We start from the raw sequence: 23,343 nt of genomic DNA, 5'->3' as shown, positions 1-23,343 counted from the left end.
GAGTTCGTTGTTACATTTCAAACCGATGAACCAGGACAGGAACAAGATCATGAAGTGGCGGAACAAGAAAATGATGTACAGGAACAAGAGCGTGAAGTGGAGGAAGAAGAGCATGATGTGCACGAAACAATTCAGATGGCAGAACCAGAGCATCGTAAAGACAACGAGGCTGAAGGTGAGGTCGAAGAAACACAGGAGCCTGAAGTTGCAACCTCCCGTAAGAGAAAGCGTGGACCAACAATGATGAGAGATCTAACCAAAGATCCAAATACCAGAGTTCATGTGGATTTCACTTTTATGGGAGAAGCTTATGGCCCTGGTTCAGTCAAGCTGTCTTCATATTTGGGTATGTTGGTAAGAGAACACGTGCCTGTAACTCTAGAAAATTGGAAAAAGCTTACTGAAGAAGTGAAGACAGTCCTCTGGAAATCAGTCCAGGTGACAGTTTCATATTCAATGACAACAACTCTGTTTCTGTAATTAACCAAGTTATTGATTATTGATTTGCTTGGAATGTGAGTGCAGGCAAGGTTTGAAGTTGATGAGGACTATCAAAGGGTTGCAGTTCTTAAGCAGATGGGAGCCTTATGGAGATCATCCAAGTCACGCCTAGTTACCCAAATTAATGAAGCAGAGAATAACCAACAAAGGAATCTTCTCAGACCAAAGAATGTTCCTCCAACTGAGTGGCGAAAATTTGTGAAGCTGAAAACTAGCCAAGAATTCAAGGTATACATTTCAAATTGAATAAGATGTTTATTACAAGTGCGCTTACATTTTAACAATGAAATGCTAGGTTTTGAGTGATAGCTACCAGGAGAGAAGACGCAAACAGATTCCTCACACTTGTAGCCGAAAGGGAATGGTTAGACTAGCAGAAGAGATGGTAAGCATACTATCTTCTTGTTGTTTCCTTCATGTATATTATGGGTTTTGACATATAATTTTTACTCAGAAAAATAGTTCTGAAGATCCATCTGAAGTGTCACGGCTTAAAGTTTGGGTTAAGTCACGTACCAGAAAGGATGAAACTCCTATTAACACAAATGCTGCTGAGAAGATTGTGAGTTTAATACATCATCGGCTACTCCTATTTATATCACGACATCTAATGTTTCTGCTTTGTTTTTGAATATACAGCAAAAAGCAGCAGAGCTTGTTAATGGTGGTGCGAATCAATCAACTGGTAAAAATGAAGATGAAGATACATTGGTCCAACTGTTAGGCCCTGATAATCCTGGTCGTATGAGAGTAATGGACAGAAATATGAGTAAGACGAAATTAGCTTGCTTCAAAGTGAAGCACAAGTCAATTTCTGAAATGCAAGAGAAGCAAATTCATCTTCAGGAAAGGGTTAATGAGTTACAGGCTGAACTTGCGAGAGTGAAAAACCAGGTAAGACAGTAATCCGTTAGTGTCTTGAGCATAAGAGTGTATAACATAACAATAAGCATTATGTTGGGTTTATGTTTCAGAGAGAAGACATTGAAGTTGGTGAAAACTCGGCTGCAAGAGTAAGTCAATAAGTTTTATGTTGTCTTTCTGGTCGGTTTCTTTTACACTTTAACATTTTAAACCTGACCATTTAACAGAGTGTGAACAAGAAATCCCTGAACAAGTGTCTTCTTATTGATTGGGCTGATGAAGATGGGAATGTTGGTGAGGGTCGTATCCTTTCTTCCGACCCTGATGACATAATGAATGAAAGTCGTTTAGGCCCTTTGGATGCCAAAGTCTTGGTTGATGCTGCCACTGAACCTGAATCATTCCTATGGAGACCTGCGAGTAACATGTGCACAATGAAGGAAGCTGTTGGCCATGTCATTGCATGGCCTAAGAACAAATGTGTTGAGCTAGGTGTAGGGCTTGAACCAGAAGACATTGCACCACTGGTAATGGTATTTCTTACTCATTGTCATAGTAATTAAGGTTATGATTTTGCGTTTGATGAGATTGTTTTCCGAATGTGTTTGACAGGGATCGAAAGCAAACTCTCTCAACAAATGCACACTACTGGATTTGTCTGATGATGCTGTAATTGTTGCTGAAGGCCGTTGGCAGACACAAGAAGCAAAAGCATTGGTTAATGGTCTTCCTCTCGGACCAAAAGCAGTAAAAATCTTCTTAGATGTGGTACTTGAATCAGGGACATATTTGTGGAGGCCAACGATGGATCTGGCATACCTTGACGACTGCCTACACTCTTTTATATCATGGCCTGCTAGCAAAGTTGTCTTTGAGAACCCACCAGAAGCAACTAGACAACAGTCTCCTACTCCAAACACTGCTTCTTCAGTAGGAAACACAAGAGAGACTGGTATAAAAGTAGCATCTTTAGCTTCTAAGTCTCCCACTGGAAAAAATGAGAAAAAAACTGCAAAGTCAGGAGCAACAAATAAGGTAACACCTTTGGCTTCCTGTTTTATCAATGATCAAGTTATATATTAATCTCTGCGTTTTAAATCTTCTCAGCTTGTTCAAGGATCTGATTCTATAAAACCGAATCAGAAGTGCAAACTGATGGACATTGGTGGGAGGAAACAAGTGGTAGCTGAAGGTCGTGTGCATTCGACAGACCAAGATCAAATGGTCCACTTTGTACGCTTGGGTCCGAAAGCGGCTAGAGTTTGGGTGGATGCAGTGATCGTAGATGATGCACAAGTTCGGAGGAAATCTGACGAAATAGAGAGTTTGAAAGATGCACATGGTTCATCTATCGCATGGCCGATTGATAAATTGGCCTTCTTTTAAGCTGTAAGTGTTGTGCTTTGTGGTTAAACCTGCATATGTATGTTCTTAACTGATGAGAGTTTTTCTTGTTGCAGTTTGCATGGGGGAATGAAGAACTTAGGTCCAGACTTAGCTAGTTTAAGCTAGGCTAATCAACTTGATGTATTATATTATCTCTTATGACTATGCTTTGTGTTTTGAAACTGGTGTAATGACTTATGTATTAGCTACATATTTTATGAATGGATTTGCAGTCTTATGGCGTTTTTATGTAGAAATCAGATTATCAAAACAACCAAATCATAGCATTCAGATAAAATAACAATAGCTAAAGAAAACAATTATAATCACAAATCATAGCATTTTAAATTTAATACAAAATAAACTACTATAATAAATTCGAAGCTATTAAAAATATTAGTAATAGCACATATCAACTGCAATTATCAAATATGTTATTGCTATCGTAGAAGTCCCTAGCATGGCACGAAATATGTATCGTAATCAATTTGTAACAAAAATAACTCGTGCCATATCATCGTTAATAATATCAACCACATATTGCTATCGTATATGCACATTTCGTAGCGTCACGAAAAAACGCTATCGTAGAAGGGGTACCTATGATGGCTGCCGTATACATAGCATTTATGAATTCGCTATTAAACATCTAATATAGCAAAAAACCCGCGCTAACAATGTACATATTTCTTGTAGTGTAAGTATCTCAAGATCCTCTCCACCATGTTCCAGTGATGAACTTTAGGAGCTTGCATGTGTTGGCTCACCTGGTTCACTGCAAAGCACACATCTGAGCGAGTTATGGTTAGATAGATGAGCTTCCCAACCATCCTTCTATACTTCTTGACATCTTCAAAGGGAGTAGCATCAATCTCCCCCTCTCGCAACACCTTGTAGCCTTCCTCCAATGGTGTCTTGGCCTGTCTGTTTCCAAGGTTTCCTGCTTCATTTAAAATGTCAAGTGTGTACTTCCTTTGGGACAAGAAGAGCCCCTCTTCAGAGCGGCATATTTCAATCCATAAGAAGTACTTTAACTCTCCCAAGCCCTTAATATCAAAAGAAGATTTAAGGAAAGCTTTGGTTGAGAGAATACCTTCCTTGTTGCTACCAGTGATGATTATATCATCCACATATACCAAGATCACTACAATACCTTGCTTGCTGGTTAGAGTGAAGAGAGAATGATCTGCTTGTGATTTTACAAAGCCTCTCCCATTGAGGGTTGTGCTCAGCTTGTGATACCAGACCCTTGGTGATTGCTTCAAACCATAGATTGCCTTCTTCAGTCTGAGCACATTTCCAGGTTTAACCATGTCTTCAAGACCAGGAGGAGGACGCATATACACTTCATCTTCTAGCTCTCCTTGTAGAAAGACATTTTTACATCCATCTGCCATAGATCCCACTCTAAGTTGACAGCAAGAGACATGAGAATCCTTATTGTATGTAGCTTGGCCACTGGTGCAAATGTGTCTAGATAATCTTCACCATACACTTGTGTGTACCCTCTTGCTACCAGTCTGGTCTTTTTCCTTTCTGGTTTTCCATTGGCTCCATACTTTATAGTGTATAGGAGGCGACTAGTTACTGCCTTCTTGCCTTTGGGAAGTTCAGTCTCAAACCATGTATCATTCTTGATCATAGCTCCCATTTCATCCCCAACCGATGCTCTCCATTCTTCATTTAGCATAACTTCTTCATATGTCTTTGGGATGTACTCCTGGTCTAGCTCACTGATGAAGACTTGATGCTCTTCTGGATATTGAGCAAGAGAGCATATTGCTTACTGGATGTGCCACAGCTTGAGCATTGAAATAAACTCTTGTTTTACTCCAATCTGAGGCTGGTCTCCTGGTTCTTGCACTCCTCCTCAAGGGCTGTATCTGGTCAGGTTCATCATTGTCCCTCGGCTCATCCTCTTGAATCTCAGTTTCTTGTAATCCTATCTCATCTTGATCATGAGATCCTACTGAGTTTTCTTCAGGCTGAGTTTGCGTAGGTTGATTTCCATTGCCCCCCTCATGATCAGGATGGGATACTCCACTGTCTGGCACACGTTCTTCAGCAGCTTGAGTAGAAGTTTCCCTGCCTTTGTCTGGTTCTCTTTGTAAACTGATCCCAAGTTTCTCCATAATAACTCTCAAGTTGCTAGCTCTGTCTGAGGCAGATTGAGATAGATCTTTGAGGTCTCCCCAACTCTTCTCATCATAGTAGCCTGTAGACTCCATGAACTTAACATCTCTGGACACTAGGACTCTTCTTGTGTCTGATACATAGCACTTATACCCTTTCTGATGTGTAGAATAACCAATAAACATAGCTTTTGTGCTTCTAGCTTCTAGCTTGTTTCTTAGCTCTCCTGGAATCAAAACAAAACACACACACCCAAACACACGCAAGTGATCTATAGATGGTCTAGTTTTATTTAGTACCTCATAAGGAGTGGCATCAAGAAGGACTCTGGTGGGCGTGCGGTTGATGAGATAGGTGGCAGTGACCACATCATCTCCCCAAAACTTCTTAGGCACATTAGCATGGAACATCATGCTTCTGGCTACTTCCATTAAGTGTCTATTCTTTCTCTCAGCTACACCATTTTGTTGGGGGGGGTGTAAGGGCAACTTGTTTGTTGAATGATCCCATGTGAGGCTAGATGTTGTTTGAAGGTTGTGCTAGTGTATTCACCACCATTATCTGATCTAAGAATTTTAATCTTCATATTGAAATGGTTAGTGATATAGTTTTGAAAGTTTTTAAAAGCTTATAGCACCCTATCTTTAGATTGTAGTAATGTGATCCATGTGTATTTAGATTTTTCATCTATAAATGTCACAAAGTATTTATGCTGTTCTCTAGATGCACATGGAGCAGCCCACACATCAAAATCGATTAAATCAAAGCAATGCTCATAGATGGTCTTTGATGTAGGAAACACACTTCTACAATGTTTGCCTAAGATACAAGCCTCACAGTCATTTTTAAAAGAAATACTAGGCAACATGATGTTCAAAGCATGAGAATAAGGATGTCCTAATCTAGCATGCCATATTACATCTTTAGGGAATTCAGAAACAGAATAAAAAGCATGAGATAAGTCAGTCGCTGGTCTTGTGTCCTCAAGCAAGTACAAGTCTCCCTTGGTAACACCTTTACCAAGCAACCTACTAGATTCAATATCCTGAAAGTATACACTGTTAGGCCTGAATGTAACTTGACAATTGAGATCATTAGTGACTTTCTTAACAGATAACAAGTTTGAAGCAAATGTCAGCATGTAAAAAGCTTTAGATTCTTTATCAAATAATCTAAGATCACCTATTCCTTTTATTGGAATTTTATCTCCATTTGCTATCATCACATTTCCTAAGGCTGGTTCTATGTTTTTAATCAGTTTTAAATCACTTATCATGTGATGGGACGCACCAGAGTCTATAACTAAAGGCTTAGCTGATTTAAAACAACTTATAGAACTATCAGCAGTGTGTGGAGCATTGAGAGAGATAACAATGTTTTTAGATATACCAGATTCTTTCAGGGCTTTGATGAGAGCATTCAAGTCAGACTTCTTGATAGTCTCATCCAGGTTGGCCCTTGGTGTAGCATATCCTGATGTAGACGCCATAGTGCTTCCCACGCCAAGGTTGCTTGTTCCCAAGGTTGTTGGTTCTGCCCTTTCAGCCGAGAAGTTGGCTCTGGCATCCTGGTACTGAGGACGGGGCTCTCTAAACTTGTTTGGCTTCAGATGGGGATGGAGTATCTAGCACTTGTCCTTCATATGGCCCTTCTTCTTGCAGTGATCACATGTCAATGCTTTCCTCTCATGCTGTTTGTAAGCAGCCTTGTTTGCCATTGCTTCTTCTGCTTGATACGCCATACTTAGGTCTCCTTTGCTTCCAAACAAGCCCACAGATCCCTCTTCCTTCTGGATCTGAGCACATACTTCATCCAGATCAGGTAACTTATCAGCCCTTAGGATATGCTTAATCAGGCTTCCATAAGATGAGTTGAGAGTGAGCAGCAATCCAAACACTTTGTCCTCTTCATGCATGGTTAAAAGGGTAGTAGGATCGGTTGTGTGAGGCCTTAGTAGCTCCAGCTCTGCCCAAAGGGACCTGAATTAACCAAAGTGAGGTAGAAACTCCCCATCTCCTTGGCTGAGAGCATTGATGGCTCTTTTCACTTCAAAAACTCTAGTAAGGTTGGAGACATTTCCATACACTTTGTAGAGTGTATCCCACAGCTGCTTGGTAGTCTCACAGTATGAATATGACTCCATAATAGCTGGTTCAAGAGAGCTAAGGAGTGCTGTAAGCACTAGGAGATCTTCTTGTCCCCACTTGTCTTCATCAGCTACCACCATTTCCTTTCCATCTTCTCCTTGAGTAGTTAGTTTTGGAGCTGTCTCTGTTGATACATGGCTCCATAAACCCTTTCCTCCAAGGGCAATCTTCACCATCCTGGCCCATAGGAGATAGTTAATTCCTTTTAGGGTGACAGGTATGTTGAGGCGTTGGATGTTGTTGTTGCTGTTGTTCTCCATCTTTCAGAATGTAACAGGGACAAGGTTTCCAAGAACAAGGTAAGGGTTTCAAGAGCTTTGTTGCTCTGATACCATGATAAAATGTATGGATTATAAGAATAGTTTGTGTGATTTATCAAGAACAAAGAGAAGGGATAGCTAGGGTTTTCTAAGAATCCGAGAGAGAGAGAGGTAATTTCGAAAACATGAGAGAGAGAGTAATGAGGAAGTATATTTCCTTACTTAATTTGGTACATGATACATGAGTATATAAAGAGAGACAAAGGAGACATAACATCTAAGGAAATAATAAACAAAGAATCCCATAGAACTAATAAACTAATCTACTCTTGGACTGGTATGCACAGATTGCTCAGGCTGATAATGATAGGTCCTAACGGATGGGAGAGACTTTGAATCCTTAACAAGACCCGTGACATTGCTTCCCAATGTCTCTCCACTTTCCATTGGCGACCAAAGGTATTCTTCTTGTCATCTCTTTATATAATCAGTTCCCTTTGCATATCTTTCACTCCAAGCTAGGGTAGATTGTACGGACAGGCTTGCATTGCAAGGTAAGGTGATTCTTTGCTTAATCAGATCACACTGATGATCCTCTTGCTCCTTAATGCCTTCTCTCAATATACTCAACTCTTATTGCTTCATGTCAACACCACATACGCCAAATATAAATTGAAAAACTTCGAGTAGGCTACGGTCGGTTTCCCGCAAATTGTGGAAAAAAAATTAAGCTTAGACATGCTTTCCAATATTCTGATTACATGTTAACATAGTTTTTGCAAGAGGCATAATTCTCATACAGAAAAGACAATCTTGTCCTTAGAAAGTGTAACTAGACTTAAAAAAACAAAAATAAAAATATTAAGTATCCTTTGAGATTTTGATTATTTATTTTCTCTCGTATACTCTCTCTTCTTCAGAAATCTCCAAACTCTCATATTTTTCGGTGGTCTATGTCTCTCTCTTCAATTCGACTATTGAGATGGCAACTCCAATGGATCTAACTCCACATACTCACTGCTCACATTCCATCCTTCCACATTTCTCTCGGGCTTACCTCTGCAAAACAAATGATGCTCTTCAAAGTTTAATTTTAAATAACTCAATCCACAATTTTTCTAACCACTCCTCACATATCCATAACACTACTCTGAACCCTGACAACCACCACTACCTCAACCACTAACTATTGCATACAACCACATTCAAGGTAACCACAACCACATACTTCTCGTACCTTGTGTTTTGTGGCTGAACAAGCTTTTGTGGAGTGGCCACATAGATAAAAAGATGTGGCTTGAAAGATGGTTAGTTGACTCAGATTCAAACTATGATTGTGAGGATTGGTTTGTTTGTTTTTAGTAATGCTTATGTTGATGATGTAAGTGATATATGTGGCCATGGTTTTTCTACCATCCACATACATCATATCTCTGTCCAACATCCACAAACACCAAAACATATGCTCGTGGATCAATCCTTGTTGACGTGGTTACTCGGGACAACATCCACATCCACCACGATGCCGACCACATTTTCTCTACACAACTCTACCGTCCCAAAGCCATATTGATCTCATCTCATACTCACTGACCACACCACAGATAGCTACACATTTCCGCACAGTTTATTGTTCATATATTTTATGTATGTGTTAATGTTTAGAAAATGTATATCAAGATGGATCTTAAAATATAGAGAAAGAAAAATTATAATTCATAATAAAATATAAATTTATTTTAAATAATTCAATAGTGTTAAATTAGTAAACTTATACATGAGGTGGTGAATAATAATCTATTACAATAAAGTTGACTTTTGTCACTTCTCGGCGCACAATGCCACCATTCCTATCTCCAAATGAGAACACATGCCTTCCTAAAAAAAAATCCCAAAATTGTTTTCTCTGCGTTATGTTTATTGGGTCTATGGTTTTCTTTAATGACACATTCGTTTAACCTAACAATAAATACTCCTTCATTGTTGTCACTGTTCTCTCTCTCCCTTCGCCGTTCCCACTTATTCCTCCAACTTCTTGGTCAGTTACGAATAATGAATCGACGAGTGGTGTAAATCTGTGTTTCCACATAACTCCGCCACTAACTTCAGCCATTAATAATGTCTTCAAAAATGACAATATTATTGATTTATCTTCCATTCCCATTTTTTATAATCTTCTGGCTCGATGAACAAAATAGAAAGCCATGTTCTAGGTGGAAAGCTTGGATCCAATATGATTGATAGGTCATGGATTTTACCCATTTTCAACCATGATTTATATATATTTTTAGTGTCTTTTCTATGCATTTGGACCCTTTTTAGAGTAATTACAGGGGTTCAGGTACTTACTTGAGGAAAATGGTGTATTTGGGGCGATTTGGAGTCTCTTTGAGAGCTTTGCTGGAAACGTCAGAATATCGACCGGCGATTACCTATAATATTCGATGGACGGAAGGTTCTTTCCATCGATCGACACCGAAGCCACCCGCGAGTTAGTGACAAATTAGAAGATTGCAAGTTTCAAAAAAGTTCCAATTATTACATCTTAAGTCTCTGGCCGCCTGTTAGGCTATAATTAGGGTTTTGTATCATTTTAGAGGCAGACTTTCCTACTCACCTTTTAGACCTAGTTTGGAGAGAAGCAACCCTTCTACCATTGGAGAGAGAGCTTAGGATTGGAGAGAGAGATCTGAACTTCATAACAGAGAAGATCTTGAACTCCTTTGCTTTCATACTCTATTTATTTAAGTATTATTCGGAATATTATAACTATGTTTCTTATGAATATGCATGAGTAGTCTTACTGTTAGATTTAGGTTTCTCATAAGGTTGATTTATGTATTGCTAACATGAATAGTTGTTAGGGTGTTTAAAATATAGTTCTTCATCTAGTTGCTCTTAATGCTAAGTTTAGGATTGATCACCCTTTAACTTATATCCTAGGATTAATTGAGACAAACAATAGCTTGGCCCAATACCTGAAACTAAACTAGTATGATCAAACTGACTAGATACATACGTAAGTTGGTCTAGTAAGTTAGAGAACACTAATCAAACCTGCTCGTAAATCTTTCTAGAAGAAGCATCGATCAACGCGACAATCATTGTGTTGATCGATATTTTGAAAGGTGTATCGATTGATATTCCTTAAGAATCATCGATCGAGACTTTCTCGTGATTGATATACGAAAGTTGAAATCCGAGATCTAGATATAGATAATCCAATTGATTTTACCCAAGTTTGAGTTCGAGAATAATTAATATCTATAAACCACTAATAACCCAAGTAAGTTGCTTACTTATCATACCGACCATGCTGCAATAAAGTATTTGATGCAGAAGAAAGACGCGAAACCAAGACTCTTGCGGTGGATCCTGCTACTCCAGGAATTTGACATAGAGATTAAGGACAAACGAGGAGTAGGGAATGGAGTTGCATATCACTTTTCCAGAATTCGAGTAGAGGATGATGTCCCTATTGACGATTTCTTACCGACAGAGAATGTTTACCAAACGGATTCATCATTCGTCGGTAACATATGTCTTACATCTGAGGAGCCATCGATCGACACCAGCGATTATATGTCGATCGATACTTCTGATGATCAAGAACAAGACACTTTCCCCATAACCGTCACTATATATATAAAAGTCAGTGTCGCCTGCAACACCTTGCATCTTGAACACGATTCTCGCGGAGATAGAAGTTTAAGTCGGGGGGTGCACGCAGTCGAAAAAAGTTTAAGTCGGGAGGTGCACGCAGTCGAAAGAAGTTTAAGGGATAGACCTTGGTACGCTGATATAGTAAACTATCTAGCTTCTGACGTAGAACCTGAAGAGCTAAAGGGTTATACAAGAAAAAAGTTTTTGAGAGAAGTTAGGAGATACCACTGGGATGAACCATACATCTACAAACATTGCTCTGACGGGATATATAGACGTTGTGTTGCCGAAACTGAAATTCCGGGCATTTTATTCCAATGCCATGGATCCGACTACGCTGGACATTTTGTAATCTTTAAAACGGTATAAAAAATTATTCAAGCAGGATTCTGGTGGCCAACCATGTTTCGCGATGCTCATGCATTCATAGCACAATGCGACAAATGCCAACGAAGAGGAAAAATCAGCAAAAGATATGAAATGGAACATAAATCTATTTTAGAAGTAGAAGTCTTTGATTACTGGGGGATAGACTTCATGGGTCCTTTCCCTTCCTCGTACAGGAACAAGTATATCCTAGTTGTTGTTGATTATGTATCCAAATGGGTCGAAGCAGTTGCTTCCCCCACAAATGACACTTCTGTAGTTATCAAGCTTTTCAAGAGCATTATTTTTCCAAGATTTGGAGTTCCTCGAGTAGTCATAAGTGACGGTGGCTCCCATTTTATCAAAAAGTTTTTGACAGATTACTCCAGAAGAACGGAGTGCACCATAGAGTTGCTACACCTTACCATCCGCAAACAAGTGGACAAGTAGAAGTCTCAAATCAACAGATCAAAGAAATCTTAGAAAAGACTGTAGGAACCTCTAGGAAAAATTGGTCTAGAAAATTGGACAATGCACTTTGGGCTTACCGGACTGCATTCAAAACTCCACTAGGAACAACCCCATTTTACCTGCTCTATAGAAAATCTTGTCACTTACCAGTTGAGCTAGAACACAAGGCAGCATGGGCTATAAAATTATTAAATTTCGATATTAAACCAGCTTCCGAAAGGAGACTCATGCAGCTTAACGAGCTGGATAAAATCTGACACTTAGCCTTTGAGAGCTCGGAGATATATAAAGAGAAGACGAAAGTATATCATGATAAAAGATCATCTCCAGACACTTCGAACCAAATGATAAAGTGTTGTTATATAACTCTCGGCTTACGCTGTTTCCTAGAAAACTTCGATCTCGTTGGTCAGGTCCTTTCACTGTTGTGGATGTCAAACCGTATGGAGCCATTACACTTATAAATGATAAAGGAGAAGAATTTACAGTGAATGGACAACGAGTGAAACATTATTGGGCTAAACCACCAAATAGAAGGCCTTTACATTTAGGCCTTCCTGATCATTAGACAGATCGGGTCTTAAGTCAAGCTCAAGAATTAAAATAAGCGCTGAATGGGAGGTAACCTATTTCTAGTTTTAGAATTTTTAGAAATTAAAATAAATACACCAAAAAATAATATATATATATATATATATAATAAAAAATAATAATATAATAATTATTTTTATAAAACGTAGCGGCTGTCGATCGACGAAGATATCTCTTCATCGATCAACAGAAAATGCAAAACACGGGCCTTCTTAAGTCTACATTAAGTCGACAATTAACCAAACCCAAAAACCCCTTCAAAACAGCCACCCCTCGCTTCCTCTCTCGTTTCTTGGCCAAATCCGATGATTCTTAAGCCCAATGTACTCGATTTTCAACTCCCTATCCGTTTAAATCAGTTAATCAATGAATCAACATGGTATGAACTCGAAATTTTCTAAATTTTCATGCATGTCAAGGTTGAGATAGAAGATGAACTAGAACCGGGATTTTAGGGTGTGTATAGATCGATTTGTGTTGGTGGAACGATAGAATAGGGATTACGAAACGATTTTGATGATTATTGTGCTATGCAAACGGAATTGCATTGAATGGGTTTCTGCAGGTTTTCGCGATGGAAATATCGATCGATGATACTACATTTCCATTGATTGTTTTTAACACTGATATGTTGATCGATATCGACACAAAACCGTCAATCGATATTGACCACTGAACCATCACGATTCGCTGATTTTGTGCTTTCTTTTGTGAACTTTGGTTGCAGTTGAATGAAAGGAGATTCGACACCGGCAGCACCAGCGCAGCTCCCCCTCCACCACCAGTCCACGACCGAGACCCTTGGCCAAGAGAGCGGGAAGCCGACCCCATCCCACTCTTTGCACACTTTGATGACCCTCGTACTGCGGTCAGAAGCACAAAATGCATAAACCGTGAGATCAGGGACGAGTGGGACGACTATGACCGCTTGTTCTACAATGAGTGGCTAAAGGTTTCCATTGAACCGACGCGATTCATGGACCCGGATGTGATTAGACAGCTAGGCATCAGAGAGGACCTCGAGGACATGTTTGTGGAGCTGGGAATGGGTAATATGGTCACTAACCGACACAGCCTCTACCAGGAGTGGGTCTGTCAGTTCATGGCCACGATACATGTCTACTACGCCAACGAGAGGGTGAAGAGGGCGAACAAGGGTACCTTGACTTTCTTCATCCGCGGCATCCGGTACAGAGTCTCTCTCATGACTCTCTGCACCATCTACGGGTTTCAGAACTCGTGGCTTCAGTGCTCCTCTGTTCCCAGTTTTGTGGGGGAGATCGCAGTTCTAGAAGCATATAGCTTATGGCCACTTCGACTCAGGCTCAGCCACTCACACGGACATCCGCCACCCGACTCTGTGCTACTTCATCAAGGTCCTTGCCAACACTTTGTTGTGCAAGATGGAACCGAACAAGGTTCGGGTGCATGAGCTCTCATTGGTCTACTATGCGGTGAGGAGTCTTGTTCACATGGAAGATATAGCGGAGCCAGACGACGACATGTGGCCCAACCTCAGAGCCCTTTTTGCGGAGCACCTCATCAAGCTCAAGATGAAGCCGTTCCAGACAGTGGGAGCAAAGAAGGAGACGGTTGGGGGTCTGCTTACACCGATCTTCATGCACTGCAGGATACCGTTGGATGAGGCTGCACTTGTTGACCAGCGCGTCTACATGGATACAACACACCTCACGAGCGCACATTGGCTCAAGTATAGTCGGTACTGGAGTTTCAGGGACGCGGATGGCACACACCTGATAGAGCTACCTAGGCGTTCAGTCACAGTCTTTATAGAGGACCTTGCCAGCATCTAGTTTCACCCTGATCCGCGCCTCCTCCATGACCCAGCTACCATGCCACGCCGCTACACCGTACAACGAGCTGCATGACCTCATTCGGAGCAGCCAGAGCCAGCACTCCCACCATTCCCGCCTATGCCAGACATGTCTACGCGACCTGAGGGAGATTTCCAGCGTGTCGTAGTTGATGATCTTACTGCCCTATGGCTACAGTATCGAGATGCCGATGTTCGAGCAGGGCGGGTGTCAGAGCCAGCTCACCATCAGCCGCAGGACCATCACGCCAGTGTAGGGACGACTCCGAGGAGACCACCGACGAGACTACTGATGAGGATTAGTCCTCATATTTCTATCCCTTTCTACTTATGTTTTATTTTGCTCTCATACTATTAGGATCTCTTTTCGTATTTATTCTATTATGTTACGACTTGAGTTTATCTATTGATGATCTTGCATGTGTTTGGATTGTCTAACAGAGCTAACCTCCCTAACTAATACTCATATTTTGATGAGTTAGGCCCTTCAACACGTTGCAGAAGGCATTGAAATTATCTGTCTCCGCGTCATCGATCGACAAAGAGGTGCTTATGTTGATCGACGCTCGAGACAGAAGGGTACGGAAATATTTTCTCTTGTCTAACATCTAACTAAGTGTTTATGATTTATTCTCTAACCAATCTTGACTGAATATCACTGAGGACAGTGAAATTTAAGTCTGGTGGAGGTATTTACTGATACTAGTTTGTTATTTGATTCTTATTAAAATGCTTTCTAAATAAAAAAAGAGTTTTATCGAGTCAAGAAGGGGAAATGAACTTCTTTAAATTTTTACTTGTTATCTAACCACTCTATAGCGCCACTCTTAGACTTATTGACTGCAGAAAGTACTAGAGATACTAAAGTGGATCAACCTGTCAACTATGACAACACTTGCTGAGAATGTTTGAAGGAATCCAAGCTGACCTCCAACCTAACCTGACTCAACTGCTTGTCTTGGGGCTTGGTATACATGGGACCAGATACTTCAAACAAGTTTGGAAGGTAAAGCCTTGTGTAGATATGTCACCCCCTCTCTCTATTTCAAAATTTAAAATATATATATATATATATATTTATATATTAGATGATAATTTAGGAAACGAATTCGAACAGGACTTGGTGGCTACAACCATTAAGGCTTGATTCATAAGAATTCTATAGGTAAAAGATTAGAACATGACTTGGTGGCTACAACCATTAAGGCTTGATTCACAAAGAATCCTATGATATATGTCAAAAAGAAGTGAACGGGATTTTGTGGATGAAACCATTAAAGCTTGATTCATGGAAGCCTGTCCAATCTTGGTCAATGATCTTGCAATAACAGACTTTGACTGAGAGAGACGTTGATTGAGAAAGAAATAAGTAGAGAGAGAGGATATGAACTTCTTTTTACCTGCAGGTCCATATACTTGTTTGAGCGTCCTTGCATCATGTGATCGATACTCCCAAGGTAAACCTACACTTTTATTTATGCAAGAAATGAGGTTAGCAAAGGAGAGGGTCAGACAGGATTTGTTGAGTTTTTGGCTAGATGAATTTGGTTGCTATACTAAGATATTGTATGAGGTGCTTCTAAAAGTTAGGATTTCATTGATGCGGTTAGGAACATTATAGAAGTGATGATTCTAAGTTTAAAAAAACTAGGAGATTCCCTGTGATACACTAAAACTAAACATTTCCTACTGTTAAGTTAACAGTGATAATTGCAGTAATTTAGATTCATTCCAGAGGACTAGTCTACATTTTATTCTTATGAGCTTTCAACTTAGCTAAAACTAAAAATGGGGTTTTGAATTAAGTAGTGACTTGCAAGTAAAGTAAAAGATTTTAAAAGGTTTAGATTCGATATTAAAGATAAGCCGATCTAGGGTTTCTCATCGGGTGTTTAAACTTAGCCAAACATTTATTCAAGCTCGTTGAGACATGATCTAGAACACGGATCACTCTTAGTAGAACAACCCACTGTCGTGGTGCTGTTCCCTTTGCGGTTCGAACTTGACGCCTAAACTGTCGTTTGGATCAAGGGTCGATCGCAAGCTATAGAGATCAAGTCCGATGGGTTCACTGAACACTCTAGTATCTACTTTCGCTGACTAGAGATGCTCAGCTCATTCATTCGATATCAGGTAAAATACTACACGGTTAGTGAGTGATTGAGCCTAACATCTAGCAGTAAGTGATCAGGTTAGGACTAGCATTAACAACTAGAATGAACGAAGAAAAAAAAAGAGTTGCTTATTTATGTTTAGCCTCGCGATTAACACCCTAGAACCCTAGACAAGCTAGCCGACTACTCAGCCATAACACAAGACGAACAAGACATGATAACTGAATAATACTGCATGTAAATCAAAGGTAAAACAATGGGGTTCAGGATGATCTTCTCTGTCAAGAAGAGGAGCCGTCTCCCTTACAATAGCAATATCCAAGAATAAGGTCTAGGTCTCTTGCAAAAATTAGCGTCCTCAAATAAAATAGATAGGGGCCGATTTTATATGGAGGCGCCCCTAGACTTCAAAGTCGAGAATCGGCAACTAGGGCAAATCTTTGGAGGATATGGAAACTTCCATAATTATCGAGAACAATCGTCTGGCTGTTCCTGGTAGGATCGACCGTCAGACTGCTCCGCGGATTGTTCTTCGGGAGAAATCTCCAATTCTTGCTCCTTTCTTCATGCCTCTTCCTTTAGCTTTTCAATCTTCTCCAGACCTGAAATGACTCTAAAAAGACTAGACTAACTCGATAAAACAAAGAAAACAAGTTAGAAAGCATATACACAATGATGTCAAAAACACCATATATCACCCTGCTTTTTTGCAAACCTCTCTTAGAGAGACTGCTCTTATTTTGCTTGAGAACAAGCAAAAGGGTAAGTCTGAGGGAGTTGATAGGTCATGGATTTTACCCATTTTCTAACCATGATTTATATATGATTTTAGAGTCTTTTATATGCATTTGGACCCTTTTTAGAGTAATTACAAATTCAGGTACTTACTTGAGGAAAATGGTGTATTTGGGGCGATTTGGAGACTTTTTGAGAGCTTTGCTGGAAACAGAGAAGGAGTCAATTATTGAGCCAGAATATCGACCGGGATTGCCTATAATAATCGATCGACGAAAGGTTCTTACCATCGTTCGACAGCGAAGCCACCCGCGAGTTAATGACAAATTAGAGGATTGCAAGTTTCACAAAAGTTCCAATTATTACATCTTAAGTCCCTGACCGTCTGTTAGGCTATATTATTAGGGGTTTGTATCATTTTAGAGGCAGACCTGCCTAGAGACCTTTTAGACCTAGTTTGGAGAGAAGCAACTCTTCTACCATTGGAGACAGAGCTTAGGATTGAAGAGAGATCTGAACTTCATAACAGAAAAGATCTTGAACTCCCTTGCTTTCATACTCTTTTTATTGTTTCTCTTGTTATTCATTTATTTAAGTATTATTCAGACCATCATAACTATGTTTCTTATGAATATGTCTGAGTAGTCTTACTGTTAGATTTAGGTTTCTCATAAGGTTGATTTATGTATTGCTAATATTAATATTGTTGGGGTGTTTAAAATGTAGTTCTTCATCTAGTTGCTTTTAATGTTAAGTTTAGGATTGGTCACCCTTTAACTTAGATCCTAGGATTAATTGAGACAAGCAATAGCTTGGCCCAATATCTGAAACTAAACTAGTATGATCTAACTGACTAGATACACACAAAATTTGGTCTAGTAAGTTAGAAAACACTAATAAAACCCGCTCGTAAAGCTTTCTAGAAGAAGTATCGATCGACACGACAATCGTTGTGTCGATCGATATTTTGAAAGGTGTATCGATCGATATTCTTTAAGAATCATCGATCGATACTTTCTCGTGATTGATATACGAAAGTTGAAATCCGAGATCTAGATATAGATAATCCAATTGATTTTATCCAAGTTTGAGTTCGAGAACAATTAATATCTATAAACCCCTAATAACCCAAATAACTTGCTTACTTATCATACCTGAATCTAGCTATTTTTCCAATTGTTAACAACCTCAAATCAAACAAATCGAACAAATACCTTGTTCACCACTTCATTTACTGCCTAAAACCTATTAATCTAGCTTTATTTTGATGACTATAAATCTGCTGTGTAATCCTAGAATTTCTGTGGATTTGATCCCTAAGTACTACATCTGAACCTCTTATTTGAGAGAGTAATTCACTCCTTAGGTAATTTGAGTGATATCAATGATCAATGATTTGAAAAGCACAGACTCGGAATATACATCTTAATGGTTGAACTCCGCAGTAAGCAGAGAGACCACATAAGTGGACATCTCTGATTTAACAATCAATGAAGAAGAAGAAGAAGAAGAAGAACAGCTGCTCCGGGTTTGCGCTTTTTGAAACTGATTCTTTTTGTTAATTCTGAATTAATGATGCGCTTTTTAATGTGAATCATGGTGTAGTTTATGTTCGTTACCAAGTGATTTTTTTTTGCTTGAAAATGGACGTTGTATGGGCAAATTGAGTTGTGTTAGTGATTTTGATTATGTAGATACACAAGAACATTGGAGAGAAGTGCATAGTTAAGTACTCGGAGGCTGAGACACTTGCTAAATACATAAGAGCTTATCAGTAATCATGAGGAGGATCTCATTTCAGGTACCATCGTATGTGTTTCTTATAGAGTGATTTACACTTAAAGTCAGTTTTTGACTTTTTATTACAGTGTGAGACACTTTTTGCTACTGAGGTAGTTTATGGGGTTGGAAAGACAACACTATCCTCCTTTTAATGAAAGAAAATAATGATTTATTTTTTGCTTTGTTTAAACAAGAAACTCCTAAAACAATGACGACAGTATTTTTTTTCCACCGACGAACTGTTCCGACAAAGCCATTGTCAAATTTCGGGCATGATTTCAGCAGTTCCTCTCAATCCGCCTCATACCTTTGCTCAAACCCATTAATTTCGCTGAAAAGAGAACCATAATCTCTTCAATCGTCGGTGTCTCCACGGATCTGTGAGCATATGAGATATCCGATGGACCAGCTCAACTCCGCCATTTGATCTTCAGAGGAGATCAAAACAAACTCTGACGGAACCAGGGTTTCTCATCCCAACGCCAACATAACCTTGCACTTTCTAGATCTGTGCAATTATGGAGCGAATGGTCGTTTGTAGGTTTGTAAGTACCAAAAGTTCTAATCTTAGAGTGTGCATCTTATACTATGTCTTGTTTCCTTCTTGGGCTAGGCCATTATTTTAGAGGAACTAGTGTTTCTAGTGGAGACAAAGCTAATATGATTATTTATGTTGTTTCCGCAGCCTTTCGTAGCAGGTAAGACTGTCACTATCTTTTCTTTCTCATTCTTAAGTTTTTCTTAATCAATGGGCAAATTGGTCAAACTCTTTGCACTATGTATAAAGATTTGGTTGTATATCCGAACTGAGATGTACTAATAGTGAGTTTTGTGATTATGAAGTGGTTTTGGAGCTGAATGACTGGGTTGTAAATTTCTAGTTAACTGTCGAACCTCTTAAATCTAATAAGTAACATGTGGCTTTGTTCTCAACGTCTTTGTTTTATGATGAAATTGTTTTATGTGTGGGGATTGTAGACTGGACAACATACTTATATCAGTACTTTCAACATATGCATTATGTGCCTTATATTTTCTGTTACTGATATTGCTTGCGTTCAAAATTGGTTTCATATGAACAACAAGGAACTTTTAGCCAACATGTACACCAGATTACAATCTATATATACATCAATTTACAACATTCTTACTTCATTGTGCCACTTATATTGCTTGCATTCAAAATTGGCTTTATATGTACAACAAAGAACTTTCAACATGGACACATATCCTTCGTTATTGAATTTACATGATAATGCTATCCACATGTACAACATATTACAACAAACGTACACATAAATATAATCCAAGTATACACCTCCTAAAAACTATCCATGTGTACACCTCTACACGAGATTCATTTCTACAAATTTGACATAACCAAAAACATATATATATATATATAAACTCATTTTCAGACTGTGTGGACTCTCTCTCAACCATGATTTTAAGTTTTTTTGTATCTCCCTTCACTCACACAGTTACAACATATCCTCCAGCAACAAAGAAGAACAGCGGTTCATCTCTATACTTGGAGATACAAAGAACCAGTTAGAACCTTGAGATGGATTCTAGTAAAAGAATCATAGTTTCATCAGACGCAAGAAAATATGCAAAAATTTTGTAAACGAAAAGTTTTGGTTTTCCACTATATACATAAAGAAACATTATTGTATATTAGAAAACTCATCATAGTAAATATTGATAAATAACAAAGAATTTACAGGAAGACAGGACAGACCTTTGGGAGTTCTTGATTGGCAAAAATGTGATAGTGTGGCTCATTGATCTTTTGGCCACATAATGGCGATGAAAAAACTCATTAAATAGCCAAAACTGCAACAAGAAACATGAAACAGACTCACTGAGTTAACTCATAGCTTATAGATGGTCTTGACTTATAGAAACCAAGCAAAAGTGTTGTGAGCTAATTATGTGTAGAATCCATCCATAAGGATGTTCCTCGTAACCGAACGTAGTTCTTAACATAAAACTTGTAAACTAGTAACCCAAAAAAATGCTACAACCTATCGATACATGAAGTTACTATAAGAACATCTCTGTTTCTGAAAAGCACAAACTTCGCCGCCTCCAACATAACCTCTGATTGTGAATGTTCCGTCTTTCATAACTTCGTCGAACTTTAGTATCATATTCATTCTCCTCAGCTTTATAAACTTTATCCTCTTCATAATCACCTCCATCTCCTCCGCCTCAGTTACCAATATTTCCATTTTCGTCGCTACTCCCACCGTCATCTCCGCCACCTACCGCCACCGTCATCAAGTTCCCAAAGGTCTCATCTTTCGATCCACTATACACCCAATTCAGCTTCGTGATCCCAACGCCCTCACTGATTTCTCGATTCTTCCACCGTCAACAGAGAGGAAGAGACAAAACCAAAGATCCTATAGCTTCTCCTCACTGATTTCTCAATTCCTCTGCCGTCAACAGAGAGGAAGAGGTAAAACCAAAGACGATGTCGCTTCTCCTCACTGATTTATTTATTCGCCGGTGTTATTTTCCATTGACTCCGAACGATTTTCTCAAATTTTAAAATTTCTAGACGCCATCTCATCATACACAGACAAAAAGATGAAAGAGGAAGAAAAATGGAAAGGGTACTTTGGAGTTTTACTATGGTTAAATGTGTGGGATTGTGTGTAAAACTACCCCAGTAGTCAAAAGTGTTCTATTGTGTAATTAAACTTACATAAACTGACCTACAATGTAATTCTTTCTTTCTTATACTCCAAGAAAATCGCCGATAGGAGAAATGTTCTTTTGTGGTTTTTCATTCGTTTGAATTCCACATTGCATAATGTTTAGTGTTAGTGCAGCGAGTATCTTGATTAGACTAATTATGTACCAACAATTTCAGGTTTAAAATTAACTTTTTATAGATATGCGTAAGATACGATACCTTTCTAACAATATTTTGTGAGTGCATCAACAGGTTGCTCGAATTCTCGATACTTTGAATAGCATAAGAGATTTGATCTTTCCTACAATTTTTTCATACGCTTGAGGCACACTTTAAAGTTTGTTTCTTTCTCTAAATATTTATCCCATCCGTTTTACCAGACGTGGAAGCTATGTGATCCGGAGGCAGAGAAATTGTTCAAGGTTATTAAAGAAGCGGGTGAAAAAGTTTTCATTATGTCCAACTTCAACACACTAGTATGACCTCTCCTACGAGCATTGGGATGTGAAGACTGATTTGATGTTGTGGCTGTTTCAGAAGAAGTAACATAATGTCTTCTCCTTTGTTTTTATGATTTGGTTGATGATTTGAAACGTTTAGGGAGTGAGTATGTGTCTATACATTGATTTTCCGTTGATAAGCCAATTACAACCAACTACTTGAAAGCTTATGAATTGCTATGAGTGAAAGCTGAGGATGCGGTTCATGTAGGAGATGACCCTAGGAATGATATGGAAGTGAAGTTACTTTACTTAACAGATGACTGAATCTCTCTGCCATGGTGCTAGAGCTATAACTGATGGACACCAAGTAACCTTGATTATGTGGTGTAGAAGGTAAAGTCTTTCACACCGATTTCCATCTAACTAAATTTTTTGAAATGCTACATCAATGTTAAACATATTCATTAGCAAATGAAGATTCATCTGTTTCATGAATCTTTGCAAAAGTTGTAGTACTTTTGTGGTTGTGTTTATAAAGGCAATGGAAATAGTTCATGTACGTATTAAAATAACGTTGTGAAAAGTAAATTTTATTGCATTTTTTGGTTTGCTGTAACAAGAAGTTTCATATAGTGAAGTCAAATGAATCTGTAAATCAATCTTAATTTGCTACTAATATTATCAACTGCATCTCCTGAAGAGTTTGAGAATATGGAAAAGTTTTTCAAATAAAAGTGTATGAATCGGGTTATGAGCAGGCGAACGAACTTGAGTTTCTTATCCTAGCTACAGAGTCACTATGAGAATCTCTTGGAGCACTAGGCTTGCTTCTCCAATTCTAAGGAAAAAAATAAACACATGAAATTTTTTTAGTTCGTTTTCCATTGCATCGTATGAGCACGAATCTCTTCTCATGAAACCACTAAACAAAGGATCCAACAAAATTTAACACATTATAAAAATTTCACACCTTTTACATTCTTATTAATTATACCAAATATAATAAAAATAACTAGATCTTAATCCGCGCAACCGCACATATGTTATTTTCAGTTTTATATACATATATATTTATTTTAGATCATTATTGGTGCACATTTTTTTAATTTTAATTATATATTTAAATTTTTATATAACTATTTCAAATACAATAATTTATAGTTCACTACAAGAAAACATATTTTTACTAGGTCAGTATTCGTTGTAAATTCGTCGTAAACGAGGTGTTACGACGAATTAACCTCGAAAGACGTTTCGTTGTTAAATGTCGGTCGTAACGGAGGTTTCGTCATAAACGACTCGTTATCTTTACGACGAAATATATTCCTCGTAAAGCGCAGGGAAAGAAT

General features: G+C 38.6%; 1 long non-coding RNA gene across 1 annotated transcript; it reads right to left on the bottom strand.

Annotated features, from left to right (window-relative positions):
- Positions 1 to 18,860: 18,860 nt before the first annotated feature.
- On the bottom strand, positions 18,861 to 23,013 carry LOC106356977. The gene is made up of 2 exons (XR_001272204.3): positions 20,589 to 23,013; positions 18,861 to 20,372 (listed from the first exon to the last, which is right to left on the bottom strand). It is a non-coding gene; the product is annotated as an uncharacterized LOC106356977 (long non-coding RNA).
- Positions 23,014 to 23,343: the final 330 nt, after the last annotated feature.

The sequence above is a fragment of the Brassica napus genome, chromosome C3 (assembly GCF_020379485.1).
Source record: "Brassica napus cultivar Da-Ae chromosome C3, Da-Ae, whole genome shotgun sequence".
Taxonomy (NCBI): domain Eukaryota; kingdom Viridiplantae; phylum Streptophyta; class Magnoliopsida; order Brassicales; family Brassicaceae; genus Brassica; species Brassica napus.
The sequence above is the reverse complement of the archived record's forward strand: the minus strand, read 5'-3'. Positions and strand labels throughout refer to the sequence as shown.